General features: G+C 25.4%; 1 long non-coding RNA gene across 1 annotated transcript; it reads left to right on the top strand.

Annotated features, from left to right (window-relative positions):
• The first annotated feature begins 11,332 nt into the window (after positions 1–11,332).
• Positions 11,333–12,685, top strand: LOC111625182. Its single transcript, XR_002756693.1, has 3 exons — positions 11,333–11,613; positions 12,177–12,307; positions 12,384–12,685. It is a non-coding gene; the product is annotated as an uncharacterized LOC111625182 (long non-coding RNA).
• Positions 12,686–17,921: the final 5,236 nt, after the last annotated feature.

The raw sequence follows: 17,921 nt of genomic DNA, 5'->3' as shown, positions 1-17,921 counted from the left end.
AACTCGTTTCGCGACAAGATTGATAGAGTCTGGACCAATAGTGAATGAGCAGCCGAACTACTTTCCTCCGACCCTGCGCCAGGCTACGGAGCGGCTAAATTGAGTTTGCTATCGTCTGTACAGTATTATATATAAATTATATATAAATTAGGTACTGTACATATAATTATATATTAATTNAAATAATATTATTAAGTATTATATTTTAAAGTTTCATCTATTTAAAAGGGATAACTTTTTAATATTAAACATATCATCTGTTTATTTTCACATAAGAATTCTGAGTAAATCTCATACTGGGTATATTTTACTAACTGATGAGAAAAGATTATATATATTTTTAAATTCGTCTTTTTTATTTTCTTTAAATAAAAAATAATAATAATTTTTTATTTACTTATTTTATTCTGATGTAGACTAGTCACTTATTTTAATATATATACATATATTTTTCTTTTATTTTTGACTTAGATTCATTGACCAGGATCCATATCCGATTTCATTTATTAAAAAAAGATTTAAATGACTGATAACAGTGAAAATGCTTTTAAAATAAACGGAAACTTTTAAGAAAAATATTATAAAAATGAACATTAATATTTTCTTGATATGTACTAAGTTTACGAAAATCAATTGTGCTTAAAAAATCTAATAACATTTTCTAGAAAAGTTAAGAATTTACTTTATTTTTTCATGTAATTTCATGTGATTTTTTAAAATTGATTGGATTCACTATTTATCATTCTGCATAGTAACAATTTTAATAAAAATAAATGTTTTTTAGGTATCTAAAATAAACAAATAAAACAGTTTAAAAAATTAAATTTTAATATTATAACATGTATATATATATATATACACGTTATAATATTTTACCATAAAAAAACTAAAATGATCATTTAATACATTTTTTTAAATTAATTAATTTTCTAGTTATATAACAAAGATTAAAAATTATAAATTAAAATTTAGATGTGAGAATTTATTCATCTTTTCCAGTATAATTGCATGTTTAAGCGTTATTAAATTTCCTAAAAACATTAAATTTAGAATTATAAATCACGCGAGTATTTCTAATGTAACAATTTTTCTATATATATTTTAAAGTAATTAATTTTTATTTACGAGATATTAAACGAAAAATGAAGTAAAATTAGAAGGAAAAAATTAACATTTTAATAACAATAATATAAAAGAATGATTTTTTTTTATATTGTGACATAATTATAATAGTCATAAGTAGACTTTATAACGTCATCAAATTGTTTCCTTCCATGATTATATCACTCGAATAAATTATTACATTGCATGTTTTCCTTATATATTTTATATCAGAAGAGCGAGATAGAAAAAACAAACCACGAATTAATGTGACAGAAATGACTTGTTCATTACCTGAATCCATTTGTTATATCTTTTTGAACATTTATGAGTTGCAAGAGAAGTTTCGATGTGCAGCTTGGATACATCTCTACTTCATAACAACATGCAAATACATGCGCTTTATTTCAAATCTGTAATATTATCACGTATATGCCAAACAAATCGCAATGTTAACATTGTTAGAAATATTTTATGCTCTGATACTTACAGCAAAAAGAATTTTTTTTCCCCCGATGATAAAAATTGAACAAAAGCAATTTTAGTAGAGTGCATTTTGGAAATGAAAAATATTCAAAAATTGGAAATAAAATTATTATTCTTTCTTCTATTTGTATAAATTTCATTCTAAATAAAATTTTATATCGTAATTTATATATATATATATGTATTTTTAGTGTTTTAAGTCAAAAATAAAATCGAATTTATTTTATTTTTACTATAATAAATATCCCATAAAATATTCATAAATCACATATTTTCATGGTAAATTAATGAAATAAATAATTCGAATATAAAATATATCGATCGTTTTTGCATTTTATTTTATTATTTATTAATTTAATTAGATAATATTCAGACTAAATAATCAAATAAAAATTCTTACATTAATATTAAAAAATTTTTTTTGTATTGTCTGAATTTTAATATTGTTAACATTTAATAGATTATAACTTTAAAATATTTTATATTTTTTATTTCTATTATAGATATTATTTATACAGTGAGTTTACAATAATTATTTATGACTACATAACTTACATAAATATATAAAAACTATGTTTACTTTTAAAAACTAATGCAATTTCACTTATTTTAAATAAATATTCAGAATACATGTTTATTGATTTATAATTCTAAAAAGGGATAAAAAAACCGTGTCTTTATGGAATTTCGTTTTATTTTCATTTTATATCTTCTTTTACCGACCATATATAGGGAAAAAATTCAAATTCCTGAAATGTTAACAGAATAATTTATATCTATATTTTTATATTTTGTATATTTAATTAATTATTAATTTTAACTCTTTTAACATTCATTTCGTTTATTTATTACGTATATTTATCTTTAAATTAATTCTTAATTATTTTCACATGAAACCGTCCTCTTTCTTTTTTAAAAAAAGAGTTTAATTTAAATATATAAATTATTTATTTTAATTTTTTTATTTATTAATTTGAAAATATCGGCATTATTGTTTGAAAATAAATAAACTGTTTGATATATTTTTATTTTGATCTTCACTATACGTCTGTCACTTTGATATTCACTTTTATTAGATGCGTTATAAATAAATATTACTACTTTATTTTGCTTTCAGTTTATTTTTGAATAAACCACAGATCTTCAGCTCCAATGCAACATTCCATATCTGATGTTACAGTATAGCTTTTATATCTTGTATCCAGAGAATGACAATATGACACTTCTCACATTAAATAAATACAGCTATAGTTGTTGAATTTTCAAAGTTTATTTACTTTGAAAGATTTTGCTTTAAACAATGCGAGTAGAGATTACAATCTAGCTTTTAGTAATTGTTCTCTATCCAATTTTCTCAACTCTTTTTATGATTTTGAAATGTACTAAGTTAAAGTATAAACTTTATCTTAGTCATAATGCACGCAACTTAATCACACATTCGCACGCATATTTTTTCAGGTTACTTCAAACCTGGACATCATCTGCAACTACAATTTGAAAGTAAATTGTATATAAACTTTATTATTTTTTAAATTTAAATTCTATTATTAAGTACCATGACAATTTGGGTAAATTCTGAATGTATTAAACTATGTACAACTGATAAAAATCTATCGTTTCTCCTTCTCTATTTGATTTTATATATAATAATATGTTAATATATGAAGTATAAAAGTAATATAATGGAAGAGATTCATATAAAATTCGCTTATATATTTACATATTTTAAATATATTTATTAAAAAGAATATTATAAGCATCTCTAGACATTTTATTCATTTTCAATAGACCATCTTTATATGCATAAACTCATACTATATCTTTCAAATATTCCATGTTTATTTTCATATATATTTTATATTTATAACATTCAATCGCTACTCTAAATCTATTCTAAAATATTTAAAATTATGTTAATTATAATATCCTATAAAAATTTTTAAAATATTTTAGACAAAATATTAAGTATATGACAAAATTAAAATCAATATACTGTAGTATATATATATATGTGTGTGTACATGTAATTGCAAAATAAATTATAATTAAAAAAAATTTCATTTCTACCATGTTAAATTCAAATTAAGATATATTGGACGTTATAGTATTTATAAATTCATAATTGGTATAACTTACTCGTTTCGTATAATTTATTTATGCAATTGCACAAACGTTCGCCATCTTCAAAACATTAATCTTAAAACGTAGTCAAATATATCGTATATTTGATTTGCGAATCCCAAAAAGCTTTTACATTATAAAGCAACAAATCAAACATTTCCATAGTAAAATTTTATAATATAAAATGTTTTTTAATACTTTCTCCAAATGCGTTTTCTTCGATCTCAATCGAAGTTTGTTTGATGAATTTAATTTGACATTCAATTACGATTAGAGAGAAATTTTGCATTAAGTACTATTCTTATATGTATAATGCAATCGTTCAAATTTTCATTATGTTTATAGAGTAATCTAATCAATTAGTTTCTCCCATTCGAAGTGTGAATTCGAAACCTCTCACATGTATTTGTCAATAACTCTATGTAGAAATATCATTGGATTGGCAATAACTCATTTTCCATACAAAGTCCCACAAAGCTTTCGCTTCTCATTACATAAGGATCTCAACGTCTGTCGAATCTCTGGTGTTGGATGATGATGCATACCATTCCATTCATTCTTGAGGACAACCAGAATTATTTGTTTTCTATTTTAACAAATTTTGAAAATATTTTTTAATATGTCCTTAATCTCATTTTATTAACATTCTTAGACGTAAAGATGGGAATTTAAGTTGGTAATAAGATATTTTTTAATAAATAAATAAATAAAATATTTTTTCTTTCATGTATAAATAATTATGTATATGAAAGAAAATAATAGCTTATTTATTGAATATTATATATAAACTTCATATATATATATATAGGCCTATATATAAATTGTATCCACTTTTTTTCCACTTCATCCTGTTTAACAGATTCCAACATTTTCTCCTTCAGGTACACTCTAAATCATCTTCCCCCATGTATTTTTTAGCTTGTTTTCGATGAGATCTATTTCAAATAAACCGAATTATCCTGAAGGCAAATACAATTTTCATCCTCTTAACACCTAGCTGCAAGTAAAACCTTTCTACGATTTCTGTTAATCAGCATTTAAGAGAATAATATAAGTGGCTTTACACTAATTAAAACTTTAATATAAATGGTATAAAATTTAAAAAAAAACAAGAGAAAAAGTAAGTTATGTATAAACATATCCAATATTGCTGTTAGCTGTGAGCCTGGGGCTGCTCTGGTCACTCCATCAGGAGCCCTGTACCACGATCCAATGGATTGGGATTACGCAACCACTATCCCATGATAAAAGTCAGAATTTCCTAAAACCTCAATTTCCTATTTCCTACCTGCTTATGCTNCTAAAAAGGGATAAAAAACCGTGTCTTTATGGAATTTCGTTTTATTTTCATTTTATATCTTCTTTTACCGACCATATATAGGGAAAAAATTCAAATTCCTGAAATGTTAACAGAATAATTTATATCTATATTTTTATATTTTGTATATTTAATTAATTATTAATTTTAACTCTTTTAACATTCATTTCGTTTATTTATTACGTATATTTATCTTTAAATTAATTCTTAATTATTTTCACATGAAACCGTCCTCTTTCTTTTTTAAAAAAAGAGTTTAATTTAAATATATAAATTATTTATTTTAATTTTTTTATTTATTAATTTGAAAATATCGGCATTATTGTTTGAAAATAAATAAACTGTTTGATATATTTTTATTTTGATCTTCACTATACGTCTGTCACTTTGATATTCACTTTTATTAGATGCGTTATAAATAAATATTACTACTTTATTTTGCTTTCAGTTTATTTTTGAATAAACCACAGATCTTCAGCTCCAATGCAACATTCCATATCTGATGTTACAGTATAGCTTTTATATCTTGTATCCAGAGAATGACAATATGACACTTCTCACATTAAATAAATACAGCTATAGTTGTTGAATTTTCAAAGTTTATTTACTTTGAAAGATTTTGCTTTAAACAATGCGAGTAGAGATTACAATCTAGCTTTTAGTAATTGTTCTCTATCCAATTTTCTCAACTCTTTTTATGATTTTGAAATGTACTAAGTTAAAGTATAAACTTTATCTTAGTCATAATGCACGCAACTTAATCACACATTCGCACGCATATTTTTTCAGGTTACTTCAAACCTGGACATCATCTGCAACTACAATTTGAAAGTAAATTGTATATAAACTTTATTATTTTTTAAATTTAAATTCTATTATTAAGTACCATGACAATTTNTTTATTTTCTTAATTTTACTGCTTTAAAATTAATTTTTGTTAGTTTAACTATAATGCCACTTTTCAAATGGGTAATTTGAGAAGCGTGTGATGTAGTGTAGTGTATAGTATTCATCAAATTTGTCTATAATATTAGGAATGATTTTTTTCCTATTTAAAAATTCAATTCGAAATTTTAAACGAATGAAAGTTATTGAAATTTTTCCTTTTTTTGGATAGAATTTAGATATTAAATTTATATTGAAACTCAGTGAAGGAATTATAACATATAAAATCGATTCTATGAGAAAATAATTTAAAAACTTTAACTTCTGAATCTTTTTTCTATATATATTTTTTACTTTTCCAATATACTGTAGTATATATATATATATGTGTGTACATGTAATTGCAAAATAAATTATAATTAAAATAAATTTCATTTCTACCATGTTAAATTCAAATTAAGATATATTGGACGTTATAGTGTTTATAAATTCATAATTGGTATAACTTACTCGTTTCGTATAATTTATTTATGCAATTGCACAAACGTTCGCCATCTTCAAAACATTAATCTTAAAACGTAGTCAAATATATCGTATATTTGATTTGCGAATCCCAAAAAGCTTTTACATTATAAAGCAACAAATCAAACATTTCCATAGTAAAATTTTATAATATAAAATGTTTTTTAATACTTTCTCCAAATGCGTTTTCTTCGATCTCAATCGAAGTTTGTTTGATGAATTTAATTTGACATTCAATTACGATTAGAGAGAAATTTTGCATTAAGTACTATTCTTATATGTATAATGCAATCGTTCAAATTTTCATTATGTTTATAGAGTAATCTAATCAATTAGTTTCTCCCATTCGAAGTGTGAATTCGAAACCTCTCACATGTATTTGTCAATAACTCTATGTAGAAATATCATTGGATTGGCAATAACTCATTTTCCATACAAAGTCCCACAAAGCTTTCGCTTCTCATTACATAAGGATCTCAACGTCTGTCGAATCTCTGGTGTTGGATGATGATGCATACCATTCCATTCATTCTTGAGGACAACCAGAATTATTTGTTTTCTATTTTAACAAATTTTGAAAATATTTTTTAATATGTCCTTAATCTCATTTTATTAACATTCTTAGACGTAAAGATGGGAATTTAAGTTGGTAATAAGATATTTTTTAATAAATAAATAAATAAAATATTTTTTCTTTCATGTATAAATAATTATGTATATGAAAGAAAATAATAGCTTATTTATTGAATATTATATATAAACTTCATATATATATATATAGGCCTATATATAAATTGTATCCACTTTTTTTCCACTTCATCCTGTTTAACAGATTCCAACATTTTCTCCTTCAGGTACACTCTAAATCATCTTCCCCCATGTATTTTTTAGCTTGTTTTCGATGAGATCTATTTCAAATAAACCGAATTATCCTGAAGGCAAATACAATTTTCATCCTCTTAACACCTAGCTGCAAGTAAAACCTTTCTACGATTTCTGTTAATCAGCATTTAAGAGAATAATATAAGTGGCTTTACACTAATTAAAACTTTAATATAAATGGTATAAAATTTAAAAAAAAACAAGAGAAAAAGTAAGTTATGTATAAACATATCCAATATTGCTGTTAGCTGTGAGCCTGGGGCTGCTCTGGTCACTCCATCAGGAGCCCTGTACCACGATCCAATGGATTGGGATTACGCAACCACTATCCCATGATAAAAGTCAGAATTTCCTAAAACCTCAATTTCCTATTTCCTACCTGCTTATGCTAGAGTAAAGTTTGACTGCAGGCTACTGGAAGGAGGAGAAAACTCATCTCTCACTAAGATCTTCCACATTAAAAATGAAAATGTTTAAGACATTCCAGACATTTAAAATCCTTACATATTAATAATTTATTCGAAATATCTAAGTGCATTACAAAGAACGGGAATTTATTTAAAAATTAACATGAAAAGAAAAAAAATTTATTTAATAATACTTTTTTAATTAAAAAATAGACTTTCCTCCTATTTTTTTCTATGTAATTTTAATGAATGTTAGCTTTTTCTTTTTTCTTTTTATTTCTTTCTTTGCAAGTCGAGATGATTTTAATGAGAAATATTGGTTTTTATCACTTTCCGATATTAACTGATTATTCTATAAATGAATAAATAGAACACATTTTTCAAGTAACCTACTTTTACTTGATTATTATGATTATTTTTTCGCAATGGATGTCAACAAAGATTAATATGATTTTTTTGCAAGTTGCGTTATTAAACCAAGGAATTCACGAAATGAAAAAAATGGTTTCTCGAATCAAACCAATATTACTCTTTCTAATCCAACATACCAGCAAGAGTCATTAACAAGCTTTCAAAAAGTACCTAATGTAAAAACTTTACTTACTTTTTATATATCGGTAGAAAAAGCTTACACAAGTCGATAATGTCTTCTACACCAATTATTTCAAGAGAATGGAGTCAGTTAAATCACTTTATCTCAATCCATCATCGAGACTAGAATAAATGATTTTTTTTCTCTCTTAACATTAAGATGTTTATTTTGATATTTAATCTAATTTATTTATTTTGCATACATGATACTCGAGGATATTGGATAGGACAGATCTTGTTAAGTTGGGGATTTTTATCGGTTTGACTTTTTAATAGTTTGTTTACTTTATTAAAGTTAATTAGATTTAGTTTATTTATTATTTTTTTTAGGTTTTTAATATACTATTTAATTTTGGTACATTCACTATACAAGATATTGTTTAATATTNAAATACATATTTTAAAATAATTCTTTTAAAAATTTAAGAAAATATTTAAATAAAAAAAAAATACGAAGTCAAATGGCGGTTAAGACATCAGCCTACCACTTTGAAGGACCCGGGTTCGAATCCGACAAATCGAATAACCGCAGGAAGTTTTCGGGGTGATATTTTCCTGGATAATTTGAGCCTTCATCCCTCACCCTCCGTCTCTCATCACCCCAATGTGGACCTGGCCGAACTCATGATAGATATAATTAAAAGCCCATAGCACATAGTCCCCCCCAAAAAATGCAGAAAATTTAAGAAATTGAAAGATGTAACAGAATTATAAATTTAATAAGTTTGACAGGATAAATATCTAATCGTTGATGTTAATCTGAAACATCTCTGTATAATTATGTTTGAACTAATGTCAATATTAGTATTTTTGAAACATCTGATAAGTGATGTTGAACGAATAAATATTTATCTGAGTTTTAATGTTTAAAAATTATACAGACAAAAATATGCACAATTATTTTGATATTTACGAATCAATTTTTTAAATTTTCTTTCAAAAATAAATATATGCTGCAGTTGGAATGATAATTATAATATAGAAATCCATTTAGATTATTTATTTATTTATTTTTAATAAAAATGCAATTTTTTTGTAATTTTTATAATAGCACTCCAATTGCTATATAGAATTGTATAGAAATAGGAATTAAATGATAATTTTTAGATGATTAAAGAATTTATTATAATAATTAAATGATTTAAGGATAAAAATTTTTTATTTAAAATTTTAAAAGCATTCACAAAATTTTCAAGCTTGCAAAAATACATTCTTATATGAATAAAAGTGATGTAGACAAATTTGCACTCTGCCGTTTCAATATAAACAGAATCTTAATTACTGAATTTGCATTGAATTATTATGATTTTTTTAAATATTGTATTAACAGTTTATTGGTATAAATGCTTGGAAAATTTACTCAAATCGTTATAATTTACAATTTGCAATAAACTTGAGATAATATGTTTCCTACTTAATTATAATTCAAGTTAGAAAGCGAAAACGATTCGCTAATGATCAAAATTATTCTGACTACTAACTAACAGAATTAACTGGTACTCAGTCTTGCATTGTTAACCATCATTACCCCCATTCGTTTTCGTATTCCACTGCGTTTAGCTGCAAAATTAGTAATATTTATCCTAAGGGTATGATTTTTCTCACCAATAACATGAGAATTCATAAAACTATACGCGTTTAATACGAGCTATGCAAATTTCCAGTAATGGAATGGTTGAGATTCTAACAATAGTTAATGAGCTATCTCTCGGTTGAGTCAAAAGTTTCTGCCTTCAGGTTACAGTAAAGCAATATCGCTTGAAGGAATGTAAGAGAAGTTTAATTACTGAATGGCTGGATATGCATATGACATGGATACGTTGGTTATTAATATGCATGAAATATAGATATTGACAGAATATTAATTTAAAACTTTATATAAGAAGTTCACTTTCTTCTTGAATTTGTTAATTAGATTGTCTATACATAAATCTGAGCTAGTCAGCTTTGTTATTTTTTTAATAAATGCCACTGAATTCATGGAAGATAATTGATGCTACTATGTAAACTAGTTATAATATATTTTAAATATGCAACGTGTTATAAAAATCATGAAAAATATTTCTCAAGTAGATAATAGTCTAAGTTAATTTTAAAGTATGTAATGTTTTCAGTAGATTATATTAAAAGTTTTATTAAGATTNATGATTATGATTGAATTTTAAAAACGATGAAAAATCTTTAAAAAAATATATCATAATTATATGATTATAAATTTATATATTCTATCAAAAACATTTGTATGCTAAGATAATTGATTTTTATATTGTTTACAGTAGTAACAACGTCGTATAAATATTCGATATTATACGAAAAAGTTTCATGTTACTAGCAAATTTCTTGGTGCAAGGTAGGCTTCTGATCCATAACTCGTTACGGTGAGTAAACTAGAGTCTACTTCGGAAATGAGGGAGGAGTAGGTATGTTACATGCAAGGGACCTGTGAGGAGGTTGTGGGAGACGAAGTTTCTGTGATGAGTTCTTTCTCCAGGAACCTACTAATGTCATCAGCATAGGAAGGCGTGCCTGGCGAAGTCATCCATCACTGCTAGCCAGTCTGAAGAACAGTCCCGAGGATCGATATCAGCAGATATCCGCTCTACCTTCCCCACCCTAGCACTTGGTGATGTTTTACTCGCACTAATACCTATCCATGTACAAACTTCCTTTGTTCGGCACTTCAAAGTAAGTTGGAGATTTCTGCCAGGAGATGACAGTGAATAGGATACCGAAAACGCTAAAAATATTTGTAGGGTTCTTTAAAGATTTTCTCCTCCTTCTAAGCTTTCAAGTTTTTATTAAGGCGAGATTTTCACTCTTCAAATTAATTGTCGAGTGTCAATATTTTAAGAGAAAGTGGATCTCTAACATAATAAATCAGATAATTTTCTCAATTTTCTTTCTCCTAATTTTAAAGTTTTCATTATCAAAAAATATTTTTAAAAAGGAAAGAAAATATTATAAACACTTTTTTAAGTAAAATAATAATATTTTTTTTTGTAGAAAACAAGTTTGAAAGGAAGGATTATTGAAAGAATAGAAATAAATCAGTAGAATTGAGCCCTGTCACTTTCATATTGTTTCACTTTATGTATTAAATCCAATGAATATTGATATGGCTTTGTACGAAGCCAATAAAAGGTGTTGAGTAGAAACCTTATTTTCATAATCTGTGTGAGTATAATCACCATTGGTAAGCAAATGAAATTATCTGCTGATAATAATCTCAGTTAAAAACAGAACAGCAGTTGGGCTTTGAAAGAAAACATTAATATTCGGTTATCTGAAATTTCATAACAAGTAAAGATATGTTATTATTTAAACTAAATCATTAATAGAATTAAAACTATTTAGTAAATTTATTGTTGTTTAGTCTGATCTTAATTTAATATAAACACTAAAAAATTAAAACATTTCTATTCTTTATTGAAAAAGTCACTTTTTTTGGAAATATAAATTAGATTTGTTTTTGAAGTACAAGTATTGTTTCTGATATATTGAAAGAGCTTGGAAGCTAATCTAATTTAATTCAATTACTAAGTTTATTTTCATTAGATTTACTATAGACCCAAACAATTCAGTCCAGATTTATATATATAAAGAAATAAAAATAACCTTTTTTTCTAAATAGCAAATTTCATTTTTAACATACAAAAACTTGTTTCTTATTTATTGATTTCTATACACTATAAAAGAGTTTTAAAAATATAAAATTAACTTATTCAGATCAATATTCTTATTTCGAATATTGATTTATTAAATTGTCTATATTTAATCTATAGTATTTTTAATTTTTATAACAATTTTTTTGAAAGGAATTAATCTGAATAATATAAGTAAACAATTTTTATCATCACTTTAAGCAGTTGCAGTTGAGTCAACAGTAGAATGAATTGCAAGATGTTGGACGATCAAAATTAAATTGTCTCCAATTGAAGAACCGAACAAAACTCTTTTGCTGTACAAGGGAGCTTAAGATATCGAGATGGAGAAAGTAAACTACTTTTTCTTTTTCTGTGTTTTAGTTACTTTATTGATTCGTTTCGTAAAGAATCAATTCTATTGGACAGGAAACGTCTGAAACTACATCGATGCAATACCTCTTAAATATCATCAAAGAAACGCAATTGCGCTCCATACCTTTGAGGATTGGATACGGAACAAACGTGTGCATCCGACAGAGCAAATCGTATCTTATCTTCTTTAAGATATCCCCTCTTAAGTTTGCTTTCGTTGAACATTCTGTTATCCTGGGGATGCACATGGTAAAACAAAACTGTTATTCTTCGAAAATTCTTTCATTAAACTAAAGTTTGCTCCTTTATAATCATGTTATCTTTTATTGTAAATCGATTTATTTTTTATTATTAAAGCCTCCTCTACTTAAAGCAAATTTTTAAAACCTTAAAAAACTCGGAATTTTGATGTTATAGATTTATTTCATTATATGAATGTTAAACAATATTATTTTCAACAGTTATTTTAATCGATTTTAATTTTTAAAAATCAGGAAATGGACTTAAATCTGGTGAGATTTATCTTATAAATTATGTAAATTACGATGAGCTTGATTATAAAATATTCTTCACTTAAACTTTTATAATAGTTCTTATTTTCTTTATTCGATAAATTACACAAAATGCGTAAATTTTTTATCAATAATAATAAATAACAAATACGAAAAAGTATATTCTCTGCAGAATATGGATTTAGTAAAGATTGTGTGAGGTGGATTATTTACGTCACACAAATAACATTTATCTGCGAGACGACATTTAAATTAAGATTTATCGATTGTAATGTTATTTCGTAAATCTGTTTTGCCCATCTGGAACAAAAATACGTGTTGTAAACTATAATCTAAGTAAATATCCGTAAACGTTCCTTTACAATCTGATCGGTTATTTTTTTCTTTCTATTATTTAGGAAAATTTTTATTTAGATTTGTATAGTAGTTTTCGTGTTCCAGATGCGTTTCTTCTTTCGATCGAAATAGTCGTTGTGAGAAATAGACTGTTATTTGTGTATAGTAAAATAGGGAAATTACATTTTGACATCGACGCCATTGTACAATAGATATGCATTTTATAGATCACTAAGCTTAGAAGAATAACTGCTAAGTATTCAGCGTGGTGCCTTGGAAAAGAAACTGTTGCCAAATTGTTTGATGCCAAATTTGTTTTCTCTTCTGTAAAAGTCTGTCGCATCCTGCATAAGAAAATAACTGCTATAAAACTAAAAATAATAAAACAAAAAATCCTTTTCATGGTTTTATATTTTATTATCCTTTCTAAATTTTTCTCCCCTTTATTGAAATTGTGAAAATCAAACTAAATAACAATTGAAATAAATTTTATNTTTATTTTCTTAATTTTACTGCTTTAAAATTAATTTTTGTTAGTTTAACTATAATGCCATTTTTCAAATGGGTAATTTGAGAAGCGTGTGATGTAGTGTAGTGTATAGTATTCATCAAATTTGTCTATAATATTAGGAATGATTTTTTTCCTATTTAAAAATTCAATTCGAAATTTTAAACGAATGAAAGTTATTGAAATTTTTCCTTTTTTTGGATAGAATTTAGATATTAAATTTATATTGAAACTCAGTGAAGGAATTATAACATATAAAATCGATTCTATGAGAAAATAATTTAAAAACTTTAACTTCTGAATCTTTTTTCTATATATATTTTTTACTTCTCATACAATTACGATACCCATTTTATCCTCAAATTTAATTTTCAATGCATTTATTTGAACTTTCACAGGAAAAAAGCGTAAAATAAAACAGAAAAACATTTTTTTTTTCGAATTGGAAATATTTACACCTTTTTATTTTCAATTTTTTTTTTAAATTAAATGTAAATAATTTTTTAACTTAGCTTAAATTATTTACAAATAATTATTATTAAGGAATTTAATTAAATTTTTTAAAATGCTTCTAACCCTTCGAAATATAAATAAAATTAAAAATAACTTGATTGTTTAATAAATAAATAATAATAATAAACAATACAGAAACTTTTTGTCAGTTTACAGAAATTTTTTAATTCTATTTTTATGGAATTTTTATAATCATTTTGGAGAAAAAAGATGAATTTCATGGTATAATAATTATTAAAAAAGGAATCCAAGACATGTACAATACTTTAAATTATTTTTTAATATCTAAACTAGATGGAGACGCCATAGAAACGAAGATATGTCTTCCAAATATTCGTATAATGGAACAACTTGACAACAAATATCGCTTCTTCCATCCTAGCAACATGGAGTAATCTGTACTAATTAAATGCTCAGCATTCTTCTTCATACGGAAGCATCTTTCAGATGAAAGTCTTGCTATTATTAATTATGCCATATATTTTAAGTAAATAAAAAAATAGAATTATAATGCTATTTAAATTTCAAAAATTCTGAAAGTGTTAAGAATTTTCTAATTCTTATTCTAATCTTTAAAAAAAAATAAATAAATAAATTAGTTTTATTCGTGTAACGTGGAGAAGGTTCTTATCAGAGTAGACATACGAGGCTCATTGATATCATGGTTTAACATTACTTATAAAAGTATATTTAAATTGAGTTAAATTAACAATTTATCTAGTTTTTGGAAAAAATATTAGCTGAATAATGTAATGTCTATCGGTAGTTTTTAAGTGAAAATTGTCATTAAAGTTTTAAAATATTTTTATTGCTAAAATATTTCTGACTAGAAAACTTTGCCTTCTGCTAAATAATTGAACTTTATTCAATAAATTTAAATATGTAAATAATATTTTCGAAAGTGCACAGGAATATAAATTTGATTTTTTGACTGAGTCACTCTTGTTATATCTACTAAGTTAGGTGGCTAGAAACTAAGTTATTTTTAGACAATTTCAGTCGAGAACTAGGTAAATATAAACATGTTATTTTTTAAAAGAAAAAAAAATAAATCATTGAATAAACTGTCACGTTCATAAAAAGAGATTAGGGAGGATATCGATGCAAGTACAACATTACAAATCTACCTTGGGTCATACCTTTCCAATCTCGAGTGAATTTCTACCGTGATGAAACGTAAGCTCCATTCCCATCACGTGATCTATATCTAGGAGAGGAATTCCTACAAGTGCCCCATCTACAGAAATCACCAATAACTCGTCCGAGTCTTCGGGGAATTCTTGTGGTGTCTATGATTTCGTTGTAGAGAATGCAGCAACCAAATTCTCGTTGAAATCTCTTGGGAGTATAACATAAAATTCAAAGAGTCACTTCGCTTCTTCTTAACTCTCTCTATATTTTTTAATAACTAAACTTTTAACTACTAAATTTTTTAAAATGAATAGATAACGATCTTCGTTATTTTTTTATTTTTATTTTTTTTTACCAGATGACAACTAACCGTGTAAGTTTTTTTTCCTTGGGTTATTTAGTGATTCTCTCTCTCTCTTTCTATAGAGGAAACGTCCAACTAATGTACTAAGTGCTCTAAATAACGTTACCGATCATTAGATATCGGTCGATGCGGATACGGTAACTTTAACGCTATCACTCCCCTTAAATCTTCTGTCTCATGGGTATGTAGAGATCTCTTTACAAAGTACGAAATACTTTTCTGTTAAAAATTTTGCAAAATTTTAAAGTAGGCTAAAGAGATCGAAAATGTTTATTACGAAACTGCTTGTTAGATGAGTCGTTTAATGAGTAGAGCAGAAATTTCTTAAACTTGCAACTAAATTTCGATATAACGAATGATCTAGTAACTCGACTTAACGATTTCAGTTTCGATATACCGTATACAAGTTTAAGGAAGATTTATTTTTTCATATTATTAATACAAAATAAATGATAAAAACTTCCTGCTTCTAGTTGAAGAAATGGCTTCTATATGAATAAACGATCGCTTCTTAAACTTTGTATTTGTTATGTAAATGAATTCGTTCTTTCCTTTACTAAGAATTATCGCTAGACAAACATTATAAAGTGTTCATCCAGTTATTTAGTTCGCAAACAATGTAAATAAAAGACTTAATAGACCACCGCTACTCAGTGGTGTGGAAATTAAAGTTTAGGATCTTTAAAGTTCCGGTAAATCTGCAATTAAGAGTTTGAAAGTGATGTCTTCGGCTATGGATAAATCATTGTTTTCATGCAAATGACCCAATTCTTTATTTATAATTGTTAAAGAACGGAGAGAAGAAATATGACAGTCAACTTGAATTGCGCTTTGAAGACTTCAGACTCATAATTCAGATGAATAAATATGCTCAGCCATCTGGAAAACTTAATTATCCTTCACTTATTTAAATGGTAATGTTAAGAAAATAATAGATCAGATGTCTCGTATTTAATCTTAAATTATTTCGATTTTCCGCCCTTTATTATTGATTCTCTTTTATTTTTAAACTCTCGTGTCACCAGAAAAATCGCCATTACTTTATGTTTTCAGCATTCTAAACCACAGAAAACGTTAAATATTTTTTTCCAATCAAACGTAAATATTTTTTTTTCTGTTTAGATTGTAAAAGAGTTAAAGTTTTACAATTAAGAATTGTGGATCTATAATTTTAATTACGACTCCACATGTATCAAATTAATTAAAATGATTTACTAGAATATTAAAATTAATCGATCTTAATTAATTATCAAATATATACTTCTTGTAAGAAACTTTACTCGTTAATCAAATTTATTTCATTTATATTGTTTCTTAATATATTTATTTAAATTCGTAAATAAATTTAAAACATGTTTACAAATTATGAATAACAATTATTTTAATTGTGATTTATAAATAATTTCCTTCGTTAGTAGTCGACAAACTCCTCTATATTATTCATGTGGGAGAATTGTCTGGTGACTTTTAATGCGTCGTTTTAATGTAATGACTGTTAAAAAAAAAGCATTTAAAAGCATGATGAGTAATAAATTATACATTTCATTTTTTACTTGACTTTTCTTTATTTTATCGATGATGAGAATCGTTTCATTTTCTCCAAACCGTTGTCTGCAAAAACAGAAACATTGTTAAACCCCATTGGGATTTCACATATGAAGTAGTCTTCTTGGGATGGACTTAGATAAGTCGTCCGGACGGTAAACTTGTGTCATGTCAGCCGTATTAAGATTGTTTGACATCCCTATCCAGTCTGACACTAAGGGATACCCAGTTTATGGAACTTCTTTTGTTAGTCTAGTACATCGGTGCGGTTTCCAAGAAGGAACTTTTCTTTGACAGAAGATTTTTGCTTACTATAGTTTATCGTTATAGCTTTTTATTTATCATGCAACGAAGAGAAAGTTTTCTTTTATTACCACATAATGTATCACGTAAATGTTATATAAAAAAAGGAATAAAATATATAATTTTACATTTCTATTTACATAAGATTCGAGTAAATATTAAAAAAATAGTATAATATTTACTTATCTTTCAACGTAATTTTTTGCAATTGTGATATACTAAGTAATTTGTTCTGTCAATGTCACATTTTTCGTAATATTTTACTTTTTCTATAAGTATTGATTTTCAATACAATATGGTATACAGTATAGTAATATTTTTCCATGTTTATTTTAGATATATTTTGGGTTTTTTTGGATAGAAAGTGTTAAAAATATCTG

This window comes from Centruroides sculpturatus, unplaced genomic scaffold (genome assembly GCF_000671375.1).
Source record: "Centruroides sculpturatus isolate CEXI.00-Female unplaced genomic scaffold, Cexi_2.0 scaffold258, whole genome shotgun sequence".
NCBI classification, from domain to species: domain Eukaryota; kingdom Metazoa; phylum Arthropoda; class Arachnida; order Scorpiones; family Buthidae; genus Centruroides; species Centruroides sculpturatus.
The sequence above is the reverse complement of the archived record's forward strand: the minus strand, read 5'-3'. Positions and strand labels throughout refer to the sequence as shown.